This window comes from Podarcis gaigeae, assembly GCF_964106915.1.
Source record: "Podarcis gaigeae genome assembly, chromosome: 4".
Taxonomy (NCBI): domain Eukaryota; kingdom Metazoa; phylum Chordata; class Lepidosauria; order Squamata; family Lacertidae; genus Podarcis; species Podarcis gaigeae.
This window is the reverse complement of record NC_139677.1, coordinates 98,148,082-98,162,895: the sequence shown is the minus strand read 5'-3', so window position 1 is coordinate 98,162,895 and position 14,814 is coordinate 98,148,082. Positions and strand designations below refer to the sequence as shown.

The window sequence follows — 14,814 nt, the reverse complement described above, 5'->3', positions numbered from 1 at the left end:
TCCTGAAAAACTTGAACCCAGGGCTTTGAAAATTGAAGTTTATAGATTTTACAGATACAGAGACTATACCAAGAACAAAATATGACATATGGGCAACATCTGGTCACATTTTCGAAGCTACAGGAAGACCCATCGGGATTCCCAGTAGCCCAAGGAAATAATTTTGGTGTTCAGCGAAGGTGGTTGTTCCAGGTAAAGGTAAAGGTAAAGGTACCCCTGCCCGTACGGGCCAGTCTTGACAGACTCTGGGGTTGTGCGCCCATCTCACTTAAGAGGCCAGGGGCCAGCGCTGTCCGGAGACACTTCCGGGTCACGTGGCCAGCGTGACATCGCTGCTCTGGCGAGCCAGAGCCGCACACGGAAACGCCGTTTACCTTCCCGCTGGTAAGCGGTCCCTATTTATCTACTTGCACCCGGAGGTGCTTTCGAACTGCTAGGTTGGCAGGCGCTGGGACCGAGCAGCGGGAGCGCACCCCGCCGCAGGGATTCGAACCGCCGACCTTTCGATCGGCAAGTCCTAGGCGCTGAGGCTTTAACCCACAGCGCCACCTGCGTCCCCTGGTTGTTCCAACACAAGCACAATACAGCATGCAAAAGATGCAGATCTTTGTAAAATTGATCAGCTTGCATAATTCATTAGAATCACGAAATCTGGAAGAATTTGGGTTCTTTCTGAAGCACATGCACAGCCCTCTGTTTCTGCCATGGTCCCAAGATAGACATTATTGTGGTCATCTGCAGCAAAGGAGTCTGTGTGAACATCTGCTTGCATATAGGTTCTGTGCACACCCAATTGTGCCAAGATGCCCGTAATATGTAGAAGGGTATCTAGATTATTAGACATGGGGGAAATGGGGCAGCTGTTCCAAAGAACTGCAAAATTTCTACTGGCTAAAAATACAACTGAAAACCAGGGGTTCCAGTAAGCTTTTGATACTTCGTTTGAAAGGGAATATGGTTCTTGTTAGTGATACTGGCAAAACATTCGGGGCTCAAGCCCAGGAACAAATTTAAGGGGTTTGGGTAATGGTCGCCTCATAGCGAAGACAAACATTAGAAGGTCCTCAGTTCTTCTCTGCCTCAGATTTAAATCAGAGATGGGGAAGGCTGCCCAATTCATCTCAACCCATCCAACCAAGCTCAGAATGGTTGGCTAGGGCCAGAGGGGACAGCCAGTGTTAGAAACTCATATACAGTGGTACCTCGGGTTACATACGTTTCAGGTTACAGACGCTTCAGGTTACAGACTCCACTAGCCCAGAAATAGTACCACAGGTTAAGAACTTTGCTTCAGGATGAGAACAGAAATTGTGCTCCGGCGGCGCAGCAGCAGCAGGAGGCCCCATTAGCTAAAGTGGTGCTTCAAGTTAAGAACAGTTTCAGGTTAAGTACAGACCTCCAGAACGAATTAAGTACTTAACCAGAGGTACCACTGTATGAAGAAAAAGAAGGCACCTTTTAATATATGTGGTGGACTTGTAAAGCAGGAAAAGAATTCTGGTAGATGATCTACAATGAACTGAAAAAAAATGTTTAAATAACTTTTTCTTTTAAAAAAACAAACTCAAAGCTTTTCTTCTAGGAATTCTAGGTGTCAAAATACCAACAGATCAGAAAAGACTATTTATGTATGCAACCACGGCTGCTCGGATGTTACTAGCCCAGAGATGGAAAGAAGACAGAGTCTCTACCACACAAGAAGGGCAGATTAAGTTGATGGACTATGTCAAAATGGCAAAAATAACCGGAAGAATCAGAAATCAGGAAGACCAAAACTTTAATAAGGAATGGGGGGAATATATCATTTACCTTAAAAACCATTGTTAAACAATTAAAATTATTAGTAGGGTTGAAATAATACTTGTAGTTTAACGTTGAATTATGGTTGTAATGGAAATTTAATAGATTTAATACAGAAGATGCAAGAGGAAAAGGTTAACTAAGGACCCACAAAGGGGAGGAGGGAATTCCAGGGGAATCTACAGAATTCTCTTTTTGTTTTGGTTGTTTGACAATTGTCTGTAAATTTCAGAATTTGAAAAACTATTTTAAGAAAGAAAGAAAGAAAGAAAGAAAGAAAGAAAGAAAGAAAGAAAGAAAGAAAGAAACTCGGATATATAAGCTAGGCACCAAATGGCTCCTTAAACCAAGTTTACAAGCTCAACAAAGGGAAGGGCGAAGAAAGGCAAATGGAGGCGGAGGGCAGAGGATAGGGGGGCAGTGAGTGCCTTAGATATCTCAGCTAGCTCACTGCAGACCAGTAAAATTTGGCCGCAGGCCGTATTTGGCCCACTGGCTGGCATTCACCACCCCTTGTCTTTCAGGAGATGAGGCACCTACAAGTTCCTCTAACTAAGGGGTCAGCAACCTAAGGCCCATGGGCCGGAAGCAGCCCACGAAGGTCATTTGACCAGCCCACAAGCCGCCCCCGAACTGAACTGCCCACTCACGTGCTGCGCTAAACCGGCGCAGCATGGGGACTCGTTTCCACGGTGCCAGAAATCACATCTGCACACGCGCAGCCGCCGGAAATCGCAGGTGCACGCACTCATGCGTGCGCACAATCCGACCCACAGAAGGATCTCTGCGGGACTGATCCAGCCCAGGGAAGATAAACCTTGCTGATCCCTGCTCTGTCTCCTTCCCTATCTGCTGAGTAGCACACCCAGAATCCTGATTCTCATAGCTAGCGCTGGGCAATATATCAATACATCCAAAATTGGTTGAAGTTCACATTGTGATGATAATAATAATAATAATAATAATAATAATAATAATAATAATAATAATAATTATTATTATTTATTATTTGTACTCCGCCCATCTGGCTGGGTTTCCCCAGCCACTCTGGGCGGTTTCCATAAAAACCAGAAATACACTAAAATATCACAGATTAAAAACTTCCCTGAACAGGGCTGCCTTAAGATGTCTTCTGAATGTCAGGTAGTTATTTATCGCTTTGACATCTGATGGGAGGGAGTTCCACAGGGCAGGCGCCACTACCAAGAAGGCTCTCTGCCTGGTTCCCTGTAGCTTTGCTTCTCGTAATGAGGGAACCGCCAGAAGGCGCTCGGAGCTGGACCTCAGCGTCCGGGCAGAACGATGGGGGTAGAGACGCTCCTTCAGGTATACTGGGCCGAGGCCGTTTAGGGCTTTAAAGGTCAGCACCAACACTTTGAATTGTGCCCGGAAACGTACTGGGAGCCAATGTAGGTCTTTCAAGACCGGTGTTATGTGGTCTCGGCGGCCGCCCCCAGTCACCAGTCTAGCTGCCGCATTCTGGATTAGTTGTAGTTTCCGAGTCACCTTCAAAGGTAGCCCCACGTAGAGCACATTGCAGTAGTCCAAGCCATAGAAATTGTGGAAACAGTTTCTGTGGTACCTTGGTTGTCCAATGCCTTGGTACTTGAACAACTTGGAATCCAAACACTGCAAACCCGGAAGTAAGTGTTCCAGTTTGCAAACCTTTTTCGGAAGCCGAACGTGCTCCGTTTTAAGTGCCACACTTCCGCTTTGAGTGTTACGCTGAAGTCTGTCCGTTTTTGCTATTTTGTTGTTGTTGTTGTTTAGTCGTTTAGTCGTGTCCGACTCTTCGTGACCCCATGGACCAGAGCTATTTTTGCTATTTATTTTGCATTTTTGCTTTTGAGGCTTTTTTGTTTCGTTTCTGTGACTGTGTGGAACCCAGTTCAGCTACTGATTGATTGACTGTGTGACCGCAGTACATTGCTTATTGCTTTCATTTTATGGATTAACAGTCTCGTTAGATAGTAAAATTCATGTTAAATTGCTGTTTTAGGCGTTGTTTTTAAAAGTCTGGAACGGATTACAGTGGTACCTCGGGTTAAGTACTTAATTCGTTCCGGAGGTCCGTTCTTAACCTGAAACTGTTCTTAATCTGAAGCACCACTTTAGCTAATGGGGCCTCCTACTGCTGCCGCACCGCCGGAGCACAATTTATGTTTTCATCCTGAAGCAAAGTTCTTAACCCGAGGTACTATTTCTGAGTTAGCGGAGTCTGTAACCTGAAGCGTATGTAACCCGAGGTACCACTGTACTTTCTATGGGGAAAGTGTGCCTGGGTTTTGGAACGCTTTGGTTTTGAAACGGACTTCCGGAACGAATAAAGTTTGAGAACCAAGGTACCACTGTATTTGACGTGGCGATACCTTGGGAATCACGATGAGTGCGCGCATGGGTGCCAGAGGAGGGCTGGGGAGTCAAAAAGCAGGCAGGGAGGGGTGTCTCTGGGAGTTGGCAACCCCACACCCTGCTTATGCAGAAGCAAGCGTCGCTGACACTAAGCCTGCTTCTGTTCTGCCTTTGCTTTCACATCATGCCCCAAAGCCCAATCGTAGCCGCAGGGATTCCCGAAACCGTTTCCCCCGGATTAGGCAGCTAAATCACAAATTAGGGAGCTCCCTCACACAAGCGCAAATCAAATCTCGCCAGCTGTCAGGGAAGTTTAATAACACAAGGGGCGAGAGAAAGCAGCCTTTAAAATTGGCCGGGGGGGGGGGGGAGATTTTTTGACAGCTAGTCTTTTGAGGGCCCTGAGGAATGAGTGAATCACCGCAGAAGAGGACTGCAAGGGTTGAAATGGACAAAACTAGAATTGAACTTATATTGAATTGAATTGAATATATATATATATATTTGGCTATTTCTGAGTAACATTTGTGAAATAATAGACTGTGGTGGAAAGGAAATAATTGGCTTTAGTAGAAAGATTCGAAGATAATAAGTATAAATATAATTTAAAGTCCAAACTTAAAGGTATATGGCTTTGAAAGTAAAGATAAAGTTAAAGGTAATATTGATAAATTTGAAATAGATTGTTAAGATAAATTATTCTTTCTTTTTTTATATAAATATGGGAAGAATTTGCTGAAACAATGATTAAATTGGAATACAAAAAGGGGAGGTATGAGGAGGTCTAAGACACAAGATAATGAAATGAAGTTATTTTGAATCTTGTTTACTTTTTTCTCTTTTTTTCTTTTTTCTTTTGCCTTTTCCTGTTTTTGTTTGTTTATGCTTTAAATGTTTTTGTATCTTGAAAATATAAAAATAAATATTATTTTTTTAAAAAAGAAAGAAAGAAAGAAATGGCAAGCCTGGAGTGCAAAGGAATCAGGGTGCACACCTCTGTTCACAGATCTCTGGGCTTCTCAAATGCCCAGAGGAGTGTTGCTCAGGCTAGGGATGAATGCGCCAATTTCACCCCGAAGGGCGATGCATAATGCGCAGGAGAGAAAGAGGAACAGACTTGTGTTTATCGCAGAAATTCTTCCACCACTATAAATCAGTGGTCAGCAAACTTTTTCAGCAGGGGGCCGGTCCACTGTTTCTCAGACTTTGTGGGGGGCCGGACTATACAGTGGTACCTCAGGTTAAGCACTTAATTCGTTCCAGAGGTCCGTTCTTAACCTGAAACTGTTCTTAACCTGAAGCACCACTTTAGCTAATGGGGCCTCCTGCTGCTGCCGCCGCGCCGCTGCTGCACAATTTCTGTTCTCATCCTGAAGCAAAGTTCTTAACCTGAAGCACTATTTCTGGGTTAGCGGAGTCTGTAACCTGAAGCGTATGTAACCTGAAGCGTATGTAACCTGAGGTACCACTGTATTTTGAAGGGGGGGAATTAACGAATTCCTATGCCCCACAAATAACCCAGAGATGCATTTTAAATAAAAGCACACATTCTACTCATGTAAAAACACCAGGCAGGCCCCACAAATAACCCAGGGATGCATTTTAAATAAAAGGACACATTCTACTCATGTAAAAACACGCTGATTCCCGGACCATCCGCGGGCGGATTGAGAAGGCGATGGGGCCGGATCCGGCCCCCGGGCCTTAGTTTGCCTACCCATGCTATAAACGCACAGCTTAAAAGCGTTTAATTAATAGCACAATGAATAAATGGATATAGTACAGGATAAACCATTTTTTTCAGGCAACTACTCCCCAGAAGCACATATACTGTATTTATGCACCATCAATTTAATGTGTTAATAGTTCTCAGGGTTTTATTTCCACCACCACCCCTTGAAATCTAAGTAATGCAAGCAAAGTGGCACACTGTCGAGTTGTCACGTCTCAAAACATTTCTACAACTGTCCCGATGAAATTAATCCCCAAGTAGAGATTTGCATTTGTTTGAATAGAAAGTGCACAGCGTGCTATATAAAAGTTATTTACCTTTTCCTTTAGTTCAAATGCTCTTAAGCAACGGGTCAAAATTTTGACAGCTATGCAGCACATAAAACCAAAACAGTACCTTTTTTCCCATTAACTAAATTGTAGTCAAATGCACATGCTAAAAACTGGGTCAAATTCAATTTACAGAGCAGCAAAATACCCTCCCGATTCAAAAGTTTACAGAAAGTCCACATGTTTCTGGTGTCATGACAAGAAGATGACATATGCAAGACTAATTGTTTCTGAAAGTATCAGCCACAAACTTAGCCATCTATCTCCTCAGTTGCTTATCAGTTTTAAGATTTACTCTATCAGAACCAGCTCTTTCTCAATTTTTGAGGGTTTTTCTTTAAAGAAAATCATGGCTTTGTTGGATAGGAAGCTTTTAAATTAGGGCAGCAGACACTATGAGGAAAGGTGGACTATTTTAAGAGCAGACTATCAAGTTGCTATACAAATAAATACACAGTCCTAAGCAAGGCCCTTCAATATTACAGCTCCCTGCTTTGGGGGAGGCTGGACAATAGCAAATTAGCCCCCCCCCAAAAAAAAGGGGTGAGAAGAAAGCAGTAAGGTGTGAAACCGAAACAAGTAATTCTAACAAGTATTCCTCAGTTTGATAGCTGGGGTTCATCTGACTTTCCCTTGAGACCAGACCAAGGGAGATATTTTAGTAGCACCCGAAAAATCTGGGTCTCACCTACGTAGACGCTCAGCATGTGGGAATGCTAAAAGAGACCGCAGAATGAGCCCTAAAATTAAATTGGTGAAAAGAAAAGGGGGGGCAGAAAAAAGAAGAATGTTTTTAAAGAGCCATCTGTTATGTACTGAAGTTCTCACCCTGGGCCAGCAGGGGGATACTGTAGATAGTTTTCACTCAGGTCCACATATGCAAATAAGAGATTGAAAGTGACATTCAGTGATTGGATAGCTACAGAAAGTTGTTACAGTTGCATTGTACTGGAGCTCTATATAAGCAGGTTGGCTGAACCCTTCAGCTCAGTTCTGTTCTGGCCTGTGAATAAACAAGAGCTGTCTGAAGAATCGCTGTGTCGTCTAATATGTTCACCCACCACTTAACACCATCTTTGGAAATTTAAGAAGTCTTCGACAGCATGCGACATAGGAGCCAACTCCTAGGGGCCGTGGGACGTCAGTCCCCACAAGAAAATATTTGAGGGGACCGGACCCCCACAAAGTTGATGGCCATCGCCATTCAAATGGTGTGTGTGCACTGCGTCTTGTGATCAGTTATGCAGGGTGGGGCTTACCTGAGCCCCCACAGTATTTTATTTAAGTTGGCACCCCTGACGTGAAACCTGCAACACTAAAAGTCCAACTTCCAGCCATGTATTTGGCCTCTGAAATACATGGGAAAACTAACAGCACTCCTTCAGGAGATCTCAGGGATTGGACTGGGACATGGTTCAGGTGGTCCATAAGGTAAATAACATTTATATAGCACGCTGTGCACTTTCTGTTCAAACAAATGCAAATCTCTACTTGGGGATTAATTTCATCAGGACACTTGTAGAAATGTTTTGAGACATGACAACTCGACAGTGTGCCACTTTGCTTGCATTATTTAGATTTCAAGGGGCGGTGGTGGAAATAAGACCCTGAGAACTATCAACACATTAAATTGATGGTGCATAAATACAGTATATGTGCTTCTGAGGAGTAGTTGCCTGAAAAAAATGGTTTATCCTGTACTATATCCATTTATTCATTGTGCTATTAATTAAACGCTTTTAAGCTGTGCATTTATAGCATGGATAGGCAAACTAAGGTGCGTGGGCTGAATCTGGCCCAATCGCCTTCTCAATCTGACCCACAGACGGTCCAGGAATCAGTGTGTTTTTACATGAGTAGAATGTGTCCTTTTATTTAAAATGCATCTCTGGGTTATTTGTGGGGCCTGCCTGGTGTTTTTACATGAGTAGAATGTGTGCTTTTATTTAAAATGCATCTCTGGGTTATTTGTAGGGCCTGCCTGGTATTTTTACATGAGTAGAATGTGTGCTTTTATTTAAAATGCATCTCTGGGTTATTTGTAGGGCCTGCCTGGTATTTTTACATGAGTAGAATGTGTGCTTTTATTTAAAATGCATCTCTGGGTTATTTGTAGGGCCTGCCTGGTATTTTTACATGAGCAGAATGTGTGCTTTTATTTAAAATGCATCTCTGGGTTATTTGTGGGGCATAGGAATTGATCCAGACATTTTTTTCAAAATATAGTCCAGCCCCCCACAAGGTCTGAGTGGACCAGCCCATTGCTGAAAAAGTTTGCTGATCCCTGCTTTAGGAAGAACTTTCTGATGGTTCAACAGTGGAACGGTCTCCCTCGATTTAATACGATTCTATTAAATGTAAGGCCTTTACATGCTTACAGTGGTGGCTGGTGAGGTGTCCCTCTAACTCGGCAATTCTATGTAAGAGTTGGTTCTGAAATGGTCAAAACTATCGACAATTTTATCTCCATCGCTTTTGTAAACTGCTTTGAGGTACTGCTTTTACAACCAAGTGGTATATGAACTGTATGAAATAAATACACACAAAAACACACCATTTTTCATCCCTGAACACCCTGGTCTGACGGAAGAGTCCTATATGAATCAGCAACTTTGCATTTTTAAACACACAGACACAAACACTGTTTCCCTCGCTTGGCTTGTTCTTGCTGCACCAAGAAAAGCTTGCTAAGACTTTTGAGTTAATTTTTTCCCCTTCTATACATTGTGTGCCTATTCGACACAGATATGACATGCAGCTTCTTACGAAATTGTTCCAGTGCAGATTTATCCCACCAGCTACGGTCGCTAAAGGAAATCCCCGGTGTGTGAACACAATTGGATGGGATAAAAAATGCAGCGCTCGACAGATTCTCTAGGCAAGACCCCTCCCCCTGCCTGCCCGACCGCCCCAACCCCCCACCACCACCTTGCCCCTGGCAATCCCTTAGGGCACATTTGCCTCTCCCAATATAGATTTCTGGAATGGGGTTGTGCAAACAGCTCCTTCTTCACTCTTAATTAATATATAATTCACATGCCTCCATCTCTGAAGGCTGCTGGGAAGATGACATCAATCAGAGATAAGTCGTTTGCAATTTAAAGATAATCTTTGGGGTAAAGCAGCATAATGTTAGGGAACTATCCTGGGGAAAACAGTCTACACTAAGGTGGGGGAGGGTGCCAATTTTTTTCGCTCCCCAAGAAGAAAGGAGCTGCAAGGGGGTGTATTTCATGTCAGGAGCTCGTCCTACACTCGAGTAGGACCCTGGCAGAGACGCATGCCCAACTGGCTTGTTCTCTCCCTCCTGGTCGATCGTTTGGGAGCTTCAAAAGCTTTCTTCTGCCCGAACATCACAGCGACCGATGCCAACAGACATCGGCACACTTAGGGATCTGCAGAGATTGCACATCTCGCGTGACAGACCTCAGCAACATATGAACAGACATATGAACAGAAATTATAAGACAAGTCTCATAGATGGGAGAGGTGACCCTTGCGACTCTACAATTCTGCGATACCGAGCAAGTCCTCCGTGGGCTGTTTTTGGAGGAGGACGCTCTAAAGGTTGTTGATTTCCACTGCAAACCCTAAGCTTTGTCAAAGTCTGCAAATACAGTCAAGGCTGGCTTTAGCAGATGTGGTGCCGGGGTGCAAATATCCGCCCAGAACCCTCAAATAGACAAAAATCCCATGACTGCAATCATGGAGCAGGAATTCTAACAGTTCAGTGGAGGAACAGTCCTAAAGGCCCTTGCAGAATTCGTATTTTCCCAGGTTGCAGGTGCTGGGAAAAGACCTTTGACACGAGTCCCAGGAGGTGGCCTGGCTATCAAAGCAAGCAGCACAAAGCTAGGTAGGGCTTTGTTTTTAAAGCATAAAGCACTTTTTGATTTTTGGCTTTGCTCTGTGCTAAGTGACTCAGCCTCGTAAGGAGAGAGCGGATGGATTAGACCAGCTCTTCATCTTACTTCCTTTCATTTATTCCATTTTGGATGTTTCCGAGCTGCCTTTCAAAACGACAGCCTTCCCAAAGCCACTAAATTAAACAAGTGTACCATTTCGTGTGTGTGTTTTTTTAAAAAGGAACATTAAAAGGCATAATTCAAATGTCAACAGAACAGAACACATCCAGTGCAATTCAAAGCATACCGACAAAAAACAACAAGCATCGATACAGTAAATAAAATAAAGAAGTATAATAGATTAAATTAAAGGCAAGGGGAACTGGTTGAGCTTTTACAGCTTCCTTTGCAACTTGCAACTGAAGGAGCCAGCTGTGCGGAAGAAAATGCCACAGGTTGGGAGCCAACACTGAAAAGGCCCCGTCTCCAGTGTCTGAAATTAACCAGGGTTTCCACCTGTTGCGACCAAAATGGCGCTGGCATCTCCACCAACTGAAGGCGCATGCCTGGAGATCATTGGATTTTGACTGTTTTCACACACTGATGCCACCACATCCTGCCGAATTCTGGAAACAAAGCCTTACGAAGAGCGCTTGAAGGAGTGGGTATGCAAGTGAAACTCGAAAAATTAGAATATCGTGGAAAAGTTCGTTTCTTTCAGTAATTCAACTTAAAAGGTGAAACTAATATATGAGATAGACTCGTGACATGCAAAGCGAGATATGTCAAGCCTTTGTTTGTTATAATTGTGATGATCATGGCATACAGCTGATGAAAACCCCAAATTAACAATCTCAGAAAATTAGAATATTGTGAGAAGGTGCAGTAGCTATTCAATCTAGAACACCTGCAATGGGTTCCTGAGCCTTGAAATGGTCTCTCAGTCTGGTTCAGTAGGAAGAACAATCATGGGGAAGGCTGCTGACCTGACAGTTGAATTACTGAAATAAATGATCTTTTCCACGATATTCTAATTTTTCGAGTTTCACCTGTATCAAGCCTGGAAAAGAGGAGACTAAGAGGAGATATGATAGCCATATTCAGCTATCTCAAGGGCTGTCACATGGAATAGGGAGCATGCTTGTTTTCTCCTTCTCTGGAGGGTAGGACTCGAACCCATGGCTTCAAGTTACACGAAAGGAGATTCCAACTGAACATTCGAAAAAACCTTCTAACAATAAGAGCCGTTTAGCAGTGGAACAGACTCCCACAAGAGATGGTGGACTCTCCTTCTTTAGAAGCTTTTTGGCAGAGGTTGGACAGGCATCTGTCCTGGATACTTTAGCTGAGATTCCTGCATTGCAGAGGGGTTAAACTAGATGACCCTCGGGGTCCCTGTTAGAATTCCTGATCCGTGATTGCAGTCATGGGAGCTTTGTCTTTCACATGACAGTGTATGTTTTGACTCCACAGAGTGGGAAGTGACAAAGACAGGATGTTTGCATTACTGTGTTCCGTGTAGTGGGACTATTGTCCTTTGTTCTTTTTCTCTTTGCTGTCTGATGCTAGAGAGAGAGGGAGCCATGTTGCAGTGCTCCGTGTGTGTTTATATGTAAATAAAGTAGATTAGCCAAAATGCTGAGTTGCTGAGGTCTGTTACGCAACTGGGAAGACTCTGCGGATCCCTAAGTGTGCCGATGTCTGTTGACATCGGTAGCTGTGATGTTCAGGCAGAAGAAAGCTTTTGAAGCTCCCGAACGATCGACCAGGAGGGAGGGAACATGCCAGTCGGGTATGCGTTTCTACCAGGGTTCTACTCGAGTGTAGGCTTAACTCCTGACAGTCCCTTCCAAATCGTAAGATTCTATATCAGTTATATTTTACCTGCACAACTGGAAGCACTATGATACAACCTTAACAGCCATCGCTTCCCCCAAAGAGTCCTGGAAAATGTAGTTTAAGAGTGCGGATAGTTGCTAGGAGACATCCACTTCTTTCAGAGAGCTGCAACTCCCAGAATGGTTTAACAGCTAATACCTCTTCTGATTGGGCCTGATTTTTATTTTATTTTTATCGGGGGGCTGGAATCCTAAAGAGCAGATCTTTCAGACTGCAAACCATTTGTTGCTGGTTCTGCTTGCAATATTCTAGCACCTATGAAAGGAAACCCAGGAAAACAGAACAGCTTGCACATAAATAAAACAGCCTCCCTTTTGCTCTGATGCCTTTGGAGCGCTCCAAATGGAGAATCTTACTGTTCATAAAAAGAGGGGGAACTGAACCAGGAATAATGTAAGAAGGTGCTTTGGAATTTTTAATAACCTTTTTTTTCAAAAAACAAAAAAACCCGCTTAATGGAGATCAGCTTCTGCCAATCACAGCTGTTTCATTGTGAAAGCCCCTCCTCCTGTCCCCAATCAAACATTCAAACCCCCACAGCCGAATATAATAATTAAGACACGTAACTTACTGTCCTTGCAGAAACTTGAAACAGATGGTGTCTCGTGCCAAAAAGGTTGGAAGGAAAATGAGCTGGGGCAGAGGAAACCAATTTACAGTGGTGCCCCGCAAGACGAATGCCTCGCAAGACGAAAAACTCGCTAGACGAAAGGGTTTTCCGTCTTTTGAGGTGCTTCGCAAGACGAATTTCCCTATGGGCTTGCTTCGCAAGACGAAAATGTCTTGCGAGTTTTTTCCCTTTCCCCCCCTTTTTCTAAGCCGCTAATAGCTGCTAAGCCGCTAATTGCGCTAATCTGCTAATAGGGGTGCTTCGCAAGCCGAAAAAACCGCAAGACGAAGAGACTTGCGGAACGAATTAATTTCGTCTTGCGAGGCACCACTGTATTATTACGGCCTAAGCATTGGATCAGCAGGTTACCCTATTTTTCGCTCTATAGGACGCACCCAACCATAGGACACACATCGTTTTAGAGGGGGAGAACAAGAAAAAAATATATCTCCCCCTCTCTGCTCAGCGCCCCTTCTGCAAAGCAGCAGGAGAAACAGAGCCCCTTCAATTTCTGCTCCCGCTTCGCTGAAGGGGCGCTGCACAGAGAGGGGGAGAATTTTTTTTCTTGTTCTCCCCCTCTAAAACAAGGTGTGTTCTGTGCGTTCAAGGTGCGTTCACCCGAAGCCTCCAGAGCGCAGCGGGAGTTCCCGCTGGGCTCTGGAGGCTTTGGGTTCCTTTCGACCTGCTCTTTGGGGCTGGCAGGGGGGAGCACTGCTTCCCCCCACCGCCAGCCCCAAAGAACAGGTCGGGAAACAGCGGAAAGGCTGCGCAGCCTTCCCACTGCCCCCCGAGCTTGTAGGGCTGGCGGTGGGGGGAAGTTCCCGTTGCACTCCAAAGGCTTCAGGCGGCTATCCCTGAAGCCTGGAGAGCGAGAGGGGTCGGTGCGCACTGACCCCTCTCGCTCTCCAGGCTTCCGCAAAAGCAATGCGAAGCCTTCGGAGCGCGGAAAGAGCGCTCCCTCTGGGCTTCGGTGGCTTCGCGTTGCTATGGCTGAAGCCAAGGAGCCTGCATTCACTCCATAGGATGCACACACATTTCCCCTTAATTTTTGGAGGGGGAAAAGTGCGTCCTATAGAGCGGAAAAATATGGTAATCAACTAGAATGCAGAGTTGAAAATGGAAGATGGTGGACGCTCCTACATTGGAGGTTTCCAAACAGAGGTTGGGTGGCTTCCTGTCCGGGTGTTCTTTAGCTGTGATTCCCACATTGCGGGGGGTTGGTCTAGATGACCCTTGGCTCCCCTTTCAACCCTACATTTCTATTATTCTACGTTAGAATGAAGGCCAACCAAAAGCAGTAGGGCTTACTTCTGAGAGTACAATACGATTGCAGCCATCCAGAGATTTCGACTAGCGACATAAATCCAGGTTTTGTTTCCAGTCTTGTGGAAAAGCCATTCTGTTTTAATAGACCAAAAACAAAACCTTTTTAAAACCTGCTTCTTTAAAAAAATAAGCATTAGCACTCTCTCCTAGCCCAGAGCAGCCATAGCAAACCACAAGCACGGCGCTGTTAAATGTGTCTCATCATCACAAGCCTAACTCACCAGGAGGCAAAGGAATAAGCAGATGAAACGCTAACTTGATACGACTCAAGGTCAGCGATAAAATTTCCCTTTGAGATGCTTGGAGGTTCAATTCATTATGAATCAAAAACAGGAGAGTGGGAATGAGAGGGAGCGGTGGGAGATGGTATCCCCGGAATGTACAATACGAGTTCTCCTATGCTCTTCATCCACATTTGGATTAAAATATCCCGTCCGTGAAAAGGCCGTATGTAAAACAAACCAGGAAAAACAGGAGTGTTTCGCTCAGAGGTGGACCCCATCGACATCAGCAAGACTTGCCCTCAGATCAACTCACCCAGGACTGCAGCATTTTACGAATGAATACAGTGGTGCCTCGCAAGACGAAATTAATCCGTTCCGCGAGTCTCTTCATCTTGCGGTTTTTTCGTCTTGCAAAACACGGCTATTAGCGGCTTAGCGTCTTTAAGAAAAAGGAAACAAACTCGCAAGAACTCGCAAGACGTTTCGTCTTGCGAAGCAAGCCCATAGGGAAATTCGTCTTGCGGAACGACTCAAAAAACGGAAAACTCTTTCGTCTTGCGCGTTTTTCGTCTTGCGAGGTACCACTGTAGTTATTTCCATATATATGTTTATGCAGTATCAGGCTTCAAAAGTTGCCAGTTTTCGGACTCCACGCATCTCAGTGTGCCAGATGCAACACAGAGCCACTGTAGCAATG

At 44.5% G+C, this 14,814-nt stretch overlaps 1 protein-coding gene across 2 annotated transcripts in view; it reads right to left on the bottom strand.

Annotated features, from left to right (window-relative positions):
* PAK1 (p21 (RAC1) activated kinase 1) overlaps positions 1 to 14,814 on the bottom strand; it is a 98,331-nt gene that overhangs the window by 64,784 nt on the left and 18,733 nt on the right. The window contains exon 2 of one of the 2 annotated variants that reach the window (XM_083736837.1): positions 12,529 to 12,590. The exons of the other annotated variant lie outside the window; for it this stretch is intronic. The gene's annotated coding sequence lies outside the window, so the exon portion shown is untranslated. The remainder of the gene's footprint in view (positions 1 to 12,528; positions 12,591 to 14,814) is intronic. 2 annotated transcript variants of the gene reach the window in all.